This window comes from Pantherophis guttatus, chromosome 3 (genome assembly GCF_059756535.1).
Source record: "Pantherophis guttatus breed Tessera chromosome 3, ASM5975653v1, whole genome shotgun sequence".
NCBI lineage: Eukaryota > Metazoa > Chordata > Lepidosauria > Squamata > Colubridae > Pantherophis > Pantherophis guttatus.
The window spans coordinates 168,077,238-168,093,753 of NC_142065.1; the positions used below are offsets into that span (position 1 = coordinate 168,077,238).

Consider the following 16,516-nt stretch of genomic DNA (forward strand, 5'->3'; position numbering starts at 1 on the left):
ATGCATTTTCTTAAATTATGGTTTAACAGAAAAGTTAAATATATTTTGTCATAATACTGTAAGCCTTTTGCAAAGTTGAAGGCTGTTAAGAAAAATAAATAGTTAAGCAAATAAATAGTGAGCATGAGTTAATGGAAGTGAATAATTAATTAATTAATTACATTTTATACGTGTGGAAACATATATAAGCCTAGTTACATTATTTAATTATTAATTGAAGCTAACAAGAACTGATGCACAACTTAAATGTGTTTCCTTAGCTAAGATTTTATTGCAAATTTCTTGAGATGGCATGCAGTATTATCGCCAAGTTATTGAATTGTATTGGGGGAAAAAATCAGTATTCAAACACTGATAAAGAAGCATCAAGAAACTCTAATATTTAAAATGGTACCGATAATGCCTTGTAATGGACTTCTGCTTGCACATCTTTATGTTACCTTTCTCTCCTGCATCCTTCTTACAGTTACTCATATCTGATTCAGACAGCCTTCTCGCCCTCTGGAATATACTTAAGAGGATTTGGAAAACTGAGGAGAGGGGTTGGATTAATCTCCATTTGCCACATAAGATCCACTAATAATGATGATAAAATAATGTAATGGAATCTTACTATACTGTTTCTCAGGCAAGCCAGAAAGTGCATCTGAAACGATACCTATTAAGAAGTTCACTAAACATTCAACAATTTACACTTGGAAGATATTTTTTCAGACAATTCAGCTATGGACTTGTTATGTTGCCAACAAAATGTAACTTGAACAAACATGAGGTGTTGCAGAACTGGACAACAGAAGGCTGCCAGTTCACTGGACTAGGGAAACAAAGCTTTTGAAGTTGTTCCATTCACTGCTGTGCCCTTCTGTTTGACACGTGCAAACATGCAGTGATCCATGAAGACAGAGTGAGTCAAATGAAAGAAAGGTGATGAGTTGACAGCATCTGTTAAAGGATGTCCAAAGGAGCTACGATTGACTGGTGGTGATGTTTAAGATATGGCACATATCCACAAACTCTAAACTAAGTGTTTGAAAGAAGAGAAGATCAACTTCTCTGTATATTTTTCAATCAAATTTGTGATAGGTTACTCCCGTTATTTTAACTGTTTCACCATTATGCAAGTGGGAACCAAAGCAAGGTCACAACCAACACATATTTACTCTAATTATTTTCCAAAATCATGTATGTAAAAATATATAGTAATTTATATTGTATAAAATAATACCCGATGGATTTAGAAAGATAAATCAAATCCCTTTATGGCAATCTTGTTTGGTTTATAAACTAAGCAGGAACATGTCTGGTTAGAACTTGGAAGAAGAATATCAGACTTTAGGGAAGTCCCTGAACTTGGAAAAAAAAAAAAAACATCCCAGAGGAAACAATGTCAAATCACTTTTATAATGCTGCCAAGAAAACTCAGAGTCCACAGTCACCAGGATTCCAGCTTGATTCAACAGTGCTTTTTAAAATGGTTTTATGACATCCATTCAATCTTGAGATAGATTTAAAATCTACAAAATGCTACAATTATTACTTTCACCAGAAAACATATAGATAATTTTTAAGCAATATAAAACATTGAAATTGTCTGGACTGGAAGCTTTGAAATTGTCTGGACTGGAAAAACATAACAGCCTTCGATAAGTCAATGAAAATCATCCACAACTCTCTACACCAAAATAGTCTCCCTTCATTCAGTCCTAATCTCCAGCTGTCTGATACTTCCATTTATGATTTACTAGACTGATTTACTGATGAGATCATTCTGTAAATGGCATGACTATTAGCCTCCTCTCTGCAAATTATTAGGTCCCCACAAAATCTATGTAGAACAGAACAGGAAAAAAAAAAGAGGGAATAGATTTCCCATTTTTATATTTTGCAAAAATTATAGCGCCATCACAAATAGAATGGGCCTTCTGTAATGGAAATGTTTTTTGTGAATAGAAAACACCTACTCTGAAAAAGGTTGCTTAATGACCATGGACAATTTGCTTAATGACTGCACTACGAACTGATATAGTAAATTGGTACAGTCATGTGATGTTTCATGTCATTATCATTGTTTAGTGATAGAGTGCCAGTCTCAATAACAGTCAGTAGGTGAGAAGTTATTCGTATTATATTCAAAAGTAAACATATACCAACTTTCCTTTCATGAAACCCTTTCCATACCTGTTTACAAATTTACTATCCAATCTGTTGTACAAGAAGAAAAGATTCCTTACCTGTAACTGGGTCTTCAAACAGTTATCAGTACATCTAATATATGCACAGATTTCCTCAGAACTTTCTAGAATTGTGTTATGCTTTTCTGGCCCCCAGACAGCTGTACTCCATGTGAATGGCAATCCCTGACTATTACTTTCAAAATAAGCAGCAGTCATACTGTACTAGCTTCCTTGAACAGAGATCTAGAGTAGATTGTGGGAATGCAAGAAACATCACTTGAAGTATTACAGTTCTTCAGAATTGTGAGCATTCATGTTTGGGTGACTAGCAAGCTATATTCAGAGAAGTGGTAAGGCAGTCAAATCAATAATGTATAGAGCACTTCCTAGCCAAACACACTAGTAAATTCTCTTCTCTGATAATATTTAATAAATGATTGATGCCAACTAGCAGTTATAGATAAGACAAGGGGTCCTTGAAGAGCTACAACAGATGTAACATCTATTGTAAAGTAGGCCCACGAAAGATTCTCTAGAGGAAATGCACTATTCATTATAAAGAAACCAGTTAGCAGATAGTAATAACTAAGAAGTAAGAAGCTATGAAGGTAGATGTTCTAAATGCATAAAACACCAGAATGCAATAAACACATAGACCATGTAGGGAAGATTTACAGCTAAGACTGGGGACAAGAGAAAAAAACAGGAATAACAATTTTTTGATTAAGATGGAAGGAGTAAATAATCTTAGGCAAAAAGACAATATTGGGTAATAATATTACTTATTCTGTATGAAATATTAGAAATCCATTCATAAATTGGTTATTTTAAAGTACAGTGAGAATTGCTAACAAAAAAATTACCTCTAAGTTAATAAAAAAAAAGTCTATAGATGACATTTACTCAAAAACATTTTTATCAATGCTGAGAAGACAACTAAAACACATTAAGGCAAAAGGCTGGCTCCATAAACCATTTAGGAATTACCCTAAATGGTTAGAGAATAAGAATATTCTACTATAACTCTGTAATTACATAAAAATAAACTTTAAAAGAGGGAAAAAAATAATAAAAGCTGAGAATTACATGATTTTAAAAAATGAAAAATTAGCATTTTGCTTTACTACATTTTCAAGATGATACTTTGGCTGCCCTCAGTATTTCTGAAATGTCATCTCTGAATTGGCCAGAGGTCAAATTCAAGTTATCAGATGCGAAGAAGAGAAGTCTGGATGGCATAGCTCTCTGCACTATTGTTAGTAAATTGACATGGAATGGCAGATGGTGGTAAACATTTTGAACAAGCTGCTGAAGTGGATAAAACAATAGCCGATGCAGCCTCCATGGAGATATTAAAATGATGCCTGATTGATCTCGTCAAATTTCAACAATAATTATTGTGAGTAATGAAAATGGATAAAGGCATGCATTATCAGAGACAAACCCTGATACAGAAAGGCACCCCTAAGAAACAGTTGACTTAGGCTGTTTTGGAACAAACTTGGAAAAAGTATTCTCTTTATAGCAAATAAATTGATTTCTGATTTTCACAAGATAGAAAATGTTGGGTTCCTATTACATTATTAAGTTCTACTCATTTATATTTTTGGAAGTGGGGTTAAAACAATTGGCCAGCAGGCTATCATTCCTTGCAAGAAAAATATTGCTGTTTATATATCAATGGATGATGTTCATTTATACCTAAATTAATTTGCTGTCTAATGACCTTAGCTAAATTGTCCCAGTTATGACTGGATTCATACAAAGTCTCTAAAGAGTTGGTTCAACATTGGTAATACCTTCTATGATATAGATAACTGGCAAAGATCTACGCATATTTGATCTTTTGCAATACATAGCAATTGTCATCAGTGGAATAGTTTCCTATCCGTCTATCTAGTTTCTTGCCTTCTTAGTCTACAAAAGTATAGAAATTGATGCCCAGGTTTGAAGGCAGAGCCAAAGTCTTGGCCAGAGCCTTTCAAGTCAAATTGTATGTTTTATGCTGGATAACAAAATTATTAAATATATAAATAAAATCATATTATTCACATGTAATTAATTCCATTAAATTTACACGGAATGAAGTCAAATGTATTATTATTCTGATTATACTTTTGTTTTGGTGAATGGCTTTGGCTCAAAAATGTTAGACTTGTCAGTTTTTCATGCAATTGGCCTCTCTTGAACAAAAGGGAGGTTTAATAAAGCACAGATAATTCATCAGCTTCTGAAAAATAACTTTCTGAAATTATCTATGAAGATTCTCAATCATCCAGGTCATGGTTGTACCAAATGCTTTTGAAAAAGGCAACCGAAGCAATGAAAAATGCTTTTTCAAAAGGCAACTGGACTTTCTTGGTTTTTTCCCTTGAAAACATTTTGCTTCTCATTCAAGAAGCTTGTTCACTTCTACCTGGTTTTTCTTCAGTTCTTCAGTTAGCATTAAAGAAGCTTCTTGAATGAGAAGCTTTTTCAACTAGGACTGAAAAGGCTTCTTGGATGAGAAGCAAAATGTTTTCAAGGAAAAAACCAAAGCATTTTCTAAAATTAGTTTCCTTCCCCACTGGTTTTACATAGGTATTAGGGTATGCTATAGGTATTCTTAACTCATCTCTACTGTTTTAAAGTGTCGTCTTTGTTCCATTCAACATTCTGTGTACAAAGCTTGCAATGTCACAAGACTGTCAAAAATAAAATGCAGTCCTTTAAATTAAGTTTTCATAGGTCATTCATCCAATACATAGATTTCTGAAAAGTTCCTTGCTTCTCAAAGTCAAATATGTTAGCAGTTAATATAAATAGTCCAAATAAAATTAAAACTATAAACAAGACCAATAAAGCTAAAGCATATAGCAAAGATCCATGTCACACCGTATAATGCGTAGTTATTTCACAGCTTTTAAATTTGCACATTTTGCCATATGTATATTCTTATTTATGAGTAAAATGATAGACAAGCATTCCTCATAAGAGACACTTGAAAAGATTCTTCTTTTTTAAAAAAAGAACTGCCGACACCTGTAATTCTTTTTTTTAATGACAGGTATAGTTAATATTCATTTGAAAGAGCTGGGTGATTCAAGCTGTGATCACAGACACACGTGATCAAGTTCTATTTATCTCAATGGGATGTACTCATGGGAAAGAACATTTATGATCACAGCCTAAGTCCCATTAGTATTAAGGCAGATAACATTATCAGCACACTACACCTGTTGTACACAGAAAGGAGAAGAAACCCTTTGGCTTAATTCAGTGACCCCAAAAAATCCAGCTGCAGTTCTGCTGAAATTGAATAGTTTCTTGCAATTTTATCCTTTAATTGAGAGGCCACCATGTGGCAATATTCCAAAACCTTTGTTTAGGCTATTTATCTTCTACTACTATCGTGTCACAGTATTATCAGCCAAAAGAAACAAAATTATATTGTGAATTAAAATAAAATTAGCTGATGCATGCTTTCCTCTGCATTTCAGTTTCTCTAATCCTTTAGTCCTTTTCTCCCCTCCCAAAATATTTGCTAGCAGCCAACAAACTGTGCAATGATCAACTCAGCACTATAAACAAACCCAGCATCATGATACACCAGAATATATGGACAAAACTGCATGAGTCAAACTGTGCTATATCACTGTACAGATCTCTAAAATGTCATTCATCACATTATAATGCTGATTCAACCAGTCCATTTGTGCAGGATCTCGTGGCACCCTAAGTCTACAAACAGATATATTTCTGCTGAACTGATCAGGCGCCTGCAGACACAGACCAGCTGCTCTGTTGCCATCAGCATACCCAGTAGGGTCAGGAAGTGATATGAAAGGTATTCACTTTCTGCTTCCATTCCCCACCCCATCCCTCCCTATCATCCTCCGGCAGGGGTCTGCACATATGGCTTCCACGATTCACTGATATGCTCCTACTGATGAAAGCTTTTTGAGAATAGAAAAAAGAGATGCCTCTAAACCTATTAGAAGAGGGCACATGGAACAGGAAGTGCAAAAAAATGACCAAGGATTAAGCTGGTAATGCTTCTATAGCCTGACTTCCAAGTTGTACAGAAAAAAAGCAGCTACACTAGCATTTGAACTTCCCATACCCTACCAGACTTCATGGTATTATTGAGGACACTGACAAATAGGTATCTGCATAAATAGCCCCATATCTTTTGTTTCTAACTTTGAGTGTTGTTCTCTGCCATTAGGATTATTAAAAGATAAAAGTATTACAGTAGTGGTCAAAATTGTGGCAACCTTTTGGGAAAAGTGTATTTTGAGGTTTGATGGCTAATAACACCACTTTTTTTGGGGGGGGTGGGGAGTTTCAAGATAATCACATTCCACTCCTGGAATGGCCTGGGAATAGCCCAGACCTTAACCCAATTGAAAATCTATGGAGCCGACTAAAGAAACATGTTAGTCAGAAGCAACCCATTAATAAAACCCAGTTAATAGAAGCAATCATTTAATCTTGGTTTCACATTATAACAGATGCAGAACAAAGACTTGGTTCACTCCATGGGAAGACGTAAGGCCATAATTCATGCTAAAGGTTACCCAACTAAGTTTTACATGGTGACATGGTGATAATTTTTGTATATCTCGTTTTTTCTACTTGTTTCACTTTTCTTCTTTATACTGTAACTGCTATTCTAATAGCAAATTCTTCATAAAAGTTATTGCATTACATTCTTGATTAAATTATCTTTCCATTGCTATATAATTTTATGGTACTACTCCAAAAAAAAGTGGTGCTATTAGCTAGTTTTAGAATTTTGGCCACTACTGTATTATCCTCTACATGCAGAAACTGAGGTTTCTCTTTTACAGAAGTTCTTTTGCTCACCATGAAAAACATACTAATGTGTATCTTAGGCGGGCCAGCTTCCATCTAACTCCATCTAACAAAAGACTAAATTAATTTAACTTTCCAACATATTCATTCAAGAACACCTCCCCCCCAAATCTGGATATGTACAGTTTGGTTAAAATTAAATACAGAATAAATGAGCTGGGAATCTAAGAGACGCAGTGGCTCAGTGGCTAAGACATTGCGCTTGTCGATCTAAAGGTCAGCAGTTCAGCGGTTTGAATCCCTAGTGCCGCATAATTGGGTGAGCTCCCATTACTTGTCCCAGTTTCTGCCAACCTAGCAGTTCGAAAGCACGTAAAAAATGCAAGTAGAAAAATAGGCGTGGGAAGGTAACAGCGTTCTGTGCATCTTTGGCATTTAGTCATGCTGACCACATGATCACATAGATGTCTTCGGACAGCGCTGGCTCTTCGGCTTTGAAACAGATGAGCACTGTCCCCTAGAGTTGGGAACAACTAGCACATATGTGTGAGGGGAACCTTTACCTTTACCTTTTTAAGAATCTAAAACCTAAGTATAATTCATCAAAGCAACTTGAAGATGAAGGCTATCATGAAATCTATAATATGGACTTTACTCTTGATTTTCTCTAATTGTTCTAAGACAAAGGAAAGTCTCCCATAAAGAGACTTATTTCTGTAGAGGTTAGCAACTTTTAAAAAGTGATAAGACAACTGCGTAGCCTAAGAGAACCTGTTATGAACATTCTTCAGATAATTCCCGATGTTACCTTATAAAGTAGGAGTGAAGATTTAAATTATCTCTGACTGAGCTCTCAAGCAAGACTGACTGCCATTAAAGGACTGAACTTCAAAAAGGGCACTCTGCACCCCTGCTGTCATCCAGTTCTTTTGCTTCTGCAGAGATGTGGGTCAGGAGTGATTGTGGATTGGGAGTGATCCTGGTCTCTGTCTCAAAGGACAAAAGAGTCACTTTTTCCACAAAGAAGGAAGGAGCTGGGACAATCAGCCCAGTTTTCTTTTTCCTTCAGGGAGAAGTTCTTCCTTGCTGGAAAAGGCCAAGATAATTCCCCATCTCCTTTTTGATGGAGCTGTGTCTGTTCAGCAATGAACACTCAGGAATTCTCTGCAGGCAGATATGGTTATTTCTAACTAGCAGCTAGTCAGAAATTTAGAGCTCTGCTTTTAATACTACAATTTGATGCACTAAAGGGATATATAAAGCATTTCTAAAGATGCATTGATGCTATCTCCAATCAACTATTGACCCTGAATAAACAGTGCTTCAGTTCTAAGCAGAAGACACTCGAGATAGTCACTCAAGGTCTCAAGGAAGAGATGGGCCAATTTGATCCCTTATCTCTGTTGTAAAATGTTATATATAATATATAAATACAATATGGATTACATATATTTATGCACATGTGTTGATTTTGGAACCAACAGTTACCTTGTCATTTCTGTTCAAAGTGTACCCATGTTTCATAATCAAGGACTTACTGAAGTGATGGGGAAATATTAAGTCTGACATAAGACCCACCTGGGCAATGGCAACCTGCTAATTACAAAAATACTGCTGTTGTGTTGTTTTTGACATTCTGAAAAACTGAATTGGTGAGGCAAGGTAAATTATTAATACTTCTTCCACAGATATTTCATACATACAGTGACATGCTAGACATGCTCTCCCATTTGTACTATTTGCCACAAGCATATGACAGGATGAGACCTACCAGAAATAGTTACACAGGGAGCAGTTCCAAGTATTTGACTACTGTAATGCAGCAAATTATGACAAAGTTCAGGAGGTTGTTTTAAATTAAACCACAGAACATGCTTCAGTTTTCATTGTTTATCCAACATGTCCCCTAAATCAGGGTTCCCCAATCCCTGGGCCATGGCCCACTATTGGGCATTGAACCTTTTGGAAATGGGCCATGGAAGTGGTGGTGAGCATATGCGCATTCCCCTTTGTGCTAGCAGTGGGCGAGCGTGTGCATCGGCACTTCAGTTGCGCAGGTGGTTATGCATGTGTGCCCACTGGCCATGCAAATGGAGCTGTACATGCATGCTTGGGGAACTATGTGCTAAATATTCCTTTTTTGCCTGAAATTTTGATTCAGATATTTGCAATCTGAAGAACCCTTAAAATATATGCTGCAGTTCTGAAACTGCAGCTACTCTTTCAATGGACCTACAGCCAATGAATATGTTCTAATTTTAGAATTTAATCAGTAACAGTCATAAACATATTTAATAATATTTTACACAAGACCAGGAAGAGGTCAGAAGATGTAAAGAATTCTAGAGAAGCTGTGCAGAGATGGTTTCAACAATCTGCACACAGATGTGTTTTAATCCCAGGAAATAAAGAAAACATTAGGGGGAAATTCATACTGGATCAGCTCTAACGCAATGGATAAAGGTGAAAATGAAGGGAAAACACAATGAGGATTGAAAGTCAGCTCATCGAGGTAGTCTAGCCTAGAAAATCAACTCCATAAGTTTGACTGAAAGAATAATTTAATGAAAGAGGTTACAGAAAAAGAATCTTGGTAGTACCTTTGGTTCTTTAACAGAAGAACTGTTTACCATACTTTTTATACAGCCATTTTTGGCCTCCCGAAACCCCACCCCACACACCCCATTTTCACCAAAAACAGGCCCATTTTTCACAAAGACAGGGCCTGCAGAGGGTTTGGGAGGCCTGCAGAGTGCTTCTGGGGACTGGGAGGGCAAAAACACAATGCGAGTTTGGGAGGCCAAAAACAGGTCCATTTTCCCTTCCCCAGCTCCCAGGAGCACTCTGCAGGCCTCCCAAACCCTCTACAGGCCCCACTGCAAAAAAAACAGGCCCATTTTCATGAAAAACTGGCCCATTTTTTGCCCCCCAAACCCTCCTCACATCATGTTTTTGCCCTCCCCAGCCCCCAGGAGCACTCTGCAGGCCTCCCAAACCTTCTGTGCATCCCGTTTCTGCAAAAAACGGGATGCGCAGACGGTTTGGGAGGCCTGCAGAGTGCTCCTGGGGGCCAGGGAGGGCAAAAACTTTTTTTTTCTATTTTACCTCTTCGAAATCTTGGTGCGTCTTATATTCCAGTGCATCTTATAGTCTGAAAAATATGGTAATTCAGTTCTATTTATCTTATAGTGATACAAGATGAGAAAAGGTAAGTATAAAATGGTTTCATGTTTTTGTGGTGTCTCGTCCTATGTATTGTTTTAGAGGGATACCAATATTTGTTGGAAAACATAAACCAAGAAAGCTCCAAATAAGATGCTTCAGTCCTTAGATTATAAATAACAGCATTTTACCCCCCCAAAAAGTGCCTTGGTGTTCTGATGACAAGCCACTTGAGCTACACATTTGCGGTCTATAATGCCACAAAACTCTCTATGGAATTATATATAGAATAAATGAGAGGCTATAATATATATCATAAGTACCTAATATAGCCTTATAAATTATAGGCTTTTACAGCCTTGAATTTTATAGTGTAATGTAAAAAGAAATGTCTCACCAAGTCATGTGCAGGCACAGACAGCAATGATACAATATTCTGATACAAGACAGCATCAGTGATAAAACAAAATACACCAAATACATCAGGCATAAATACTTTTTGTAGAAGAAAAGTGCTATACCTCATAAAAACAGGCAGAACACATCAGATAACAGCCTTTAGGCCAGGGGTCACCAACTTTCATACCGCAGGGACCACTAAATTCCTAATTTTAAATCCCGTGGACCACTAATATGATCTGCCTAATGACCGGCTAGGTGGGCGTGGCTAGGTGGTCATGTGACTCAATGTCACTCATGTCAAGGGGCGCCTTGCCAGTTTCTACTCACCCCTCCCTTCCCAGCCACTCCTTGCCTGCCCGCTCGAGCTCCTTAGGGCCCCAAAGGAAGCAGTTGTTGGAGCTAAGCAGCCACCACAAGAAAGAGTTGGCAAAACAGCTGGCTCAGTTCAAATTGGATCTGGCCAAGAAGGAAGCTCAGCAGAAGCATCTCACTGAGGACTACGGGCATAGGCTTTCCAAGCAGAGGGAAGACCTGCGGGAGTGCAAGGCCAGGTACCGGTGCCTGGAGGCTCAGCAGGCTGAGATGGTCATCATGCCACAGTTCCAGGCCATGATGCAGTTCCACTCGAACAAGGCCCTCCGGCTCTTCACCACCAGCAGTGCTTCCCTCTAGCCTTCGCCCAAAGCTCCGCATCAGGAAGCCGAAGCAGACCCCAAGTTGGAATTTCTGTCCCCCTCCGACCCACACAAAAAGACCCCGAAAAGGAAGGCTCTCTGCAGCAACACAAACGTTCATTGTACATATCCAGCCCAGGGGCCATAGTTTGAGGACCCATGATTTAGTGCAATATAAAAAATGCAAATAATTTTTCTGTGGACCACTAAAATTTTCTCATGGACCACCAATGATCCACAGACCACCAGTTGGTGACTGCTGCTTTAGACTATATCAGAAGTACTTTGCATTTGGAGATACTGCAACATTTTGCTCAGAGTTGCCACACTGGAAATTCCAGGCAAGAATCTATATTAAAGGAATAGAGAAAAGAGCGCTATATTTTATTCAAGTTCACTCACAGTTGATTGGCAGCATTTATACAAGTCATATGGAGGGGCCTAGAGCTTATTTAGGGTTTATTATCTGGTTAGGGCTGATGAAGTGAACAGTGTCCTCATGACTGTGACCTCAGCCACCTGCTTATTAAATACGTATCTTTCCTGGTTAATGAAGGCTCATCAGAGATGTATTGGTGATGATAAATACTTCCTTGAGATACATCATTGGATACTTCATTGGATACATGAAAGCCTACAAGCCATACACATGAATCGATGAATATTTGACACAATACAAATCAACAGGATACTAAGGACTTTTCTCAAGAAGATGACACGCTCAAAACAGCTCACACAAGTGGCCATTAACCAAGGTGATATCCTGTCATTGCCGCTGCTGTGTCTCTCATAGGCTTGTATCCCTCAGCTAGATAATCTCAGGGACTGGATATGGTTACAAGTTCAAGAGTGGAACTGCCATCAGCCACCTTCTCTACAGGTCTGGCATCAAACTATATGCTAAGAATGAATGAGACATTGACTTGCTGATCCACCTGACCTGGATCTAGCGTGACGACATGGAATGTCATTTAGACTGGAGAAGTGTGGCTGGACAATATTAAAGAGAGGGAAGGTGGTTAAGATTGATGGGGTGGAACTACCAACAGGCCACATAGTAGATATATAGACCAGCTATAAGTACAGCTTACTTGATAAGGAAGGCAGCAACATTTAAGTACTACCAAAAGAGAAAACAGTTCCTGAACACCCAGATCAATGGGAAGAAAAAGATCCATGCTGCCCACATGTATCCCAGTTGGTCATCAGATTCCCAGTTGATATAGTGAGCTGGCCAAAGAAGGGCATGGAAGCTGTTGATGTGAAGATCTTGAAGCAATGCACAATGTAGAGAGGTTTCCACCCCAAGTCCAACACCAGAGATTGTACATCTGCCAGAAAGAGGGCAGACAAGGTCTACTGAGTGTTAAATCCACTGTCCTGGATGAAACCCAGAGCATCCAGGAATATTGCTAGTCCTCAAATTACAACAGTTCATTTAGTGACTGTTCAAAGTTACAACAGCACTGAAAAAAATGACTTATGACCATTTTTCACACTTATGACCGTTGCAGCACCCCATGGTCCTGTGATTTATATTCAGATGCTTGACAACTGGTTCATATTTATAATGGTTGCAGTGTCCCGGAGTCATGAGATATTTTATGACCTTCTGACAAGCAAAGTCAATAGGGAAGCCAGATTCACTTATCAAAGTTGTTTCTAATTTAACAACTGCAATGATTCACTTAACTGTGGCAAGAAAAGTCATAAATGGGGCAAAACTCACTTAACAAATTTCTCATTTAACCACATAAATGTTGGGCTCAATTGTGGTCATAAGTTGATGACCACCTGTACTAAGTAATGTGGCATTCAAAGTTCTGCTGATAGAATGCCTGAGACAGCAGCAGACATGGAAGGAAGATCAAGAAGTACCATGGAAAGCCAAGACCTTACAGGAGATGTACCATAGATATACTGTATAGCTGAAGTGTCTGGTATTGGAAAATCCAATCAGTGGCTGGAAAGGACTAGACCCGTGATGGCGAACCTATGGCATGTGTGGCGGATCTGGCACACAGAGCCATCTTTCTGGGAATGCCAGCTGTCGCCCGTTGCTCTTCCTGTTTCTGGTGCACATGTGCATATGAAGACCAGCTGGTCTTTGCACGTGCGGGAGCGCCGGAAACTGGAAGAGCAGCTCCCCAGTGTGCATGCATGCACTGGGAAGCTGAGCTTCCGGTTTCTGGCACACCTGCCAGTTGGTCTTCGCGCATGCATATGTGCCAGAAACCGAAAGACCAGGTGACCAGTGCGCATGCGAACGCTGGAAACTGGAAGCTCAGCTTCCCAGCACATGCATGTGCACCAGGGGAACTACTCTTCCAGTTTCCTGCGCTTCCCCGCCTGCAGGTGGCACGTGGAGCTATATCTGGGGGCACGCGAGTGTTGCCCTAGCACAGCTCCAGAGTGCATGCGCATGCTGGCCAGCTGATTTTTGGGTGTTCAGGGACCACTGGAAGTTGGGAAATGGGCCGTTTCCAACCTCCGAAGGGCCTCGAAGGGGGGGAGCATTTTTGCCCTCCCCAGACTCCAAGAAAGCCTCTGGAACCTGAGGAGGGCAAAAAATGGGCCTACCGGGCCCACCAGTAACTTTTTTGCTGTCATGTGCCAAAAGGGGGGGGAGCACTGGGGCGTGGCGTGGGGGGGCCACTGAATTATGGGTGTGGACACACGCACGTGTGACCCCCCCGTGCTCCCCCTGCTTTTGGCACGCAACAGCAAAAAGGTTAGCCATCACTGGGTTAGACCCTCCTAGATGGGATATTCCATAGGAAGTCATGGAAAATAAGCTAAGATCCTGTGGGACTTCTGTATGCTCTATATATTCTTATATTTGAGGGGTTTTTTTTTACATCTGTATTATTGAAATGTCCCTGTGTGCTGTACTGTAAATATACACAGAAATATAAATTAATTTTATGCACCATGGAAGGGATTACATCTTAACATTAGAGATTCTACTTGCTTTTGGATGGTCACCAAATCCAAAAGGTTTCAAACTCAATGTGGACCATTTTCCAGAAAAAATGGGAAGCACTCTAGAACCAGGACATCGGTTTTTTTGAAAAATCCTAGGATGCTACTGCCAGTTTCTTTAATAAGCCTGCAATATTCCTCTGTTTATCTGCACATCAACCAATTAACTAATTAAAGGATGCAAGAAAAAGCACACCAAAATCAGTGCATGTGCCTACTTGTAATGTTTGATGCAGAACCATTTGGCTTTATCAGATAATTTGCAGCCAATATGAAATAATTTCAGTCAATACCTTGTAAAAATCCAGCAATAAAAGCTTATTGAGCAGATGGTTAAGATAGAGAGTTCTTAATGATAAGATTAAAAGAGTGCTTAATTGTAAGAACAAAATAAGGAAACCACTCTGATAAGAAGCTTTTAATTTTGCTAGGACCCCAACAGCTGGACAAAACTGCTCATGTTTTTATTTTCAGGAAGTAAATTCCTTCAGATCCAATGCAACAAATATGGCACTCCTTATCCTGTGGGACTGATGTGGCATCTTGTTCAGCCTCAGATACTTAAACTGTCTTTCTCTTCTGGCTTTCTATTTCTTTTCACATCCAAAATAAACATCTTGTTTTCACTTTTAAGCCTCCCCATAGGTTTTACGTTCCTGATTTTCACTATCTCTTGAGATTTCTGACTGGGATCTTTGCTGCCCCAATTCACTAAGTTATCAAAATATGTCCTGCATTTTCCTTCCTTATTATTTATGTTTCGGACATTCTCCCACTTCATTTTATTCCGTTATAGTTTTCACAACAATTGTAGATAGACATGCTAAAGTCTAAATTGTAATGTAAGAACCAGTTCTTCACACAACTCTGATGATATCACCAAAAATCTTATTTTTATGATTATTCCGACCATTCTGGTAAAAAGTTATTTTAGCAAAGATGAACATTTGTACCACATGAAAATGTATCAAAGCATTTTAACACATTATAGCTGAGTATACATAGATTTACTACACATTTACAAGGACAATTTTGGTTGTGGTAGAACAGATCTTCCTGAATGGGTATCATGAAGTTCACAGATCATATCATTCCATCTATGTTTTCAAGTGCCAAATTCTCTCCCCCCAAATGACTAGATCGTGGAAGAACAAGCAAATGACACGATGACAAAAAGAATAACAGACTATGTATCAACCCATACCATTTTTATCAAAGCAGAAAATATCCTTTTCTCCTCCTTGTCTTATTGGCTATTTTTTCTATTCCAGTACAGAAGTCAGGAAATCTAGGCTCCCAGCCAGCTATATAAGCGATCATGTGTAATTTTGAATACATGTGTCATGTTGGTGCAAAGAGCCACACCATATCCAAAAATGTCTTGGGACTTCTCTGCACTGGCTTTAAATAAAACAGAGAGCCTTCCTGACTTATTTAGTCTTGCCTATTCTGTCACATCTCACTTTTTTCAGATTCAAATAAAGGTAGCACACCAGATAATTACCCCAAGTCATACTATATGGACTTGTACAATCATTTAGCCAGGACAGATGGCTGATCATGTCACCAACAAACCAACAGACTTTAATCACAGTAAAAGCTAACAAGGTGCATTGTCAGGCATATTTTAGGGGGCTCTACTTCCTAAGAATGGATGCCATAATAATACATTAGCTTGTATTAGTCATACAGCTTTGCTCCTTTTGTCACTTACTAAGTAAATAAATCCCAAGAAGAAAACCAAAGCACAGCTTCAATTAACCACAATGTTCTTTTTAGAAGCCAGTCAAAAATAGATGACTGGCAGATGGAGCAGTCAATCCAACCTGCAACAGTAATATGGGGTTCAGTATACCTCTGTGCTGTGGTCCACTGAATAGATTGCCTTGACTGTAGTATCTCCTTTTCCACTCTTTAAATTACTTAGTTAAAACCGTCGTCTGGAGAGCAGGAAAGTTCTCTGTATGAGGCCACACCTATAGTGGAAGCCAATCCTTCTCTTCCCGTCTTCCCCTCCCCATCTCAATTCATGAGCAGCCAACAGCTGGAACTATTTTGTGGGAGGCGGCTGAGTTCTGTGAGAATGTTCTCCTTGTCTTTGTCTGTAAAGCTGAAAGATGCTGGGCTTGAAGGTACTCCTCCGTCCCTAGAGAACTGGGGCTCAACATGAGCCTAGGCCTTGAGCTCTCTCCCGGTAGGGTCAGGTGACACACTATCAAAAGGCAGTCAAAGAAAGAGCTTAAAAAGCATTTCCTTTAGTAAGGGAGGGAGGCTGTGCATGTACAATAAACAGCAGACACAGATTTCACATTTTCCTACTCTTCA

General features: G+C 38.9%; 1 protein-coding gene across 11 annotated transcripts in view; it reads right to left on the bottom strand.

The window, feature by feature from the left end:
• Positions 1-16,516, bottom strand: part of ZNF521 (zinc finger protein 521) — a 316,223-nt gene that overhangs the window by 221,394 nt on the left and 78,313 nt on the right. For 2 of the 11 annotated variants that reach the window (XM_087891350.1, XM_087891349.1), the window contains exon 1: positions 16,047-16,516. This exon is cut by the window's right edge and continues 14,304 nt beyond it. The exons of the other annotated variants lie outside the window; for them this stretch is intronic. The gene's annotated coding sequence lies outside the window, so the exon portion shown is untranslated. The remainder of the gene's footprint in view (positions 1-16,046) is intronic. 11 annotated transcript variants of the gene reach the window in all.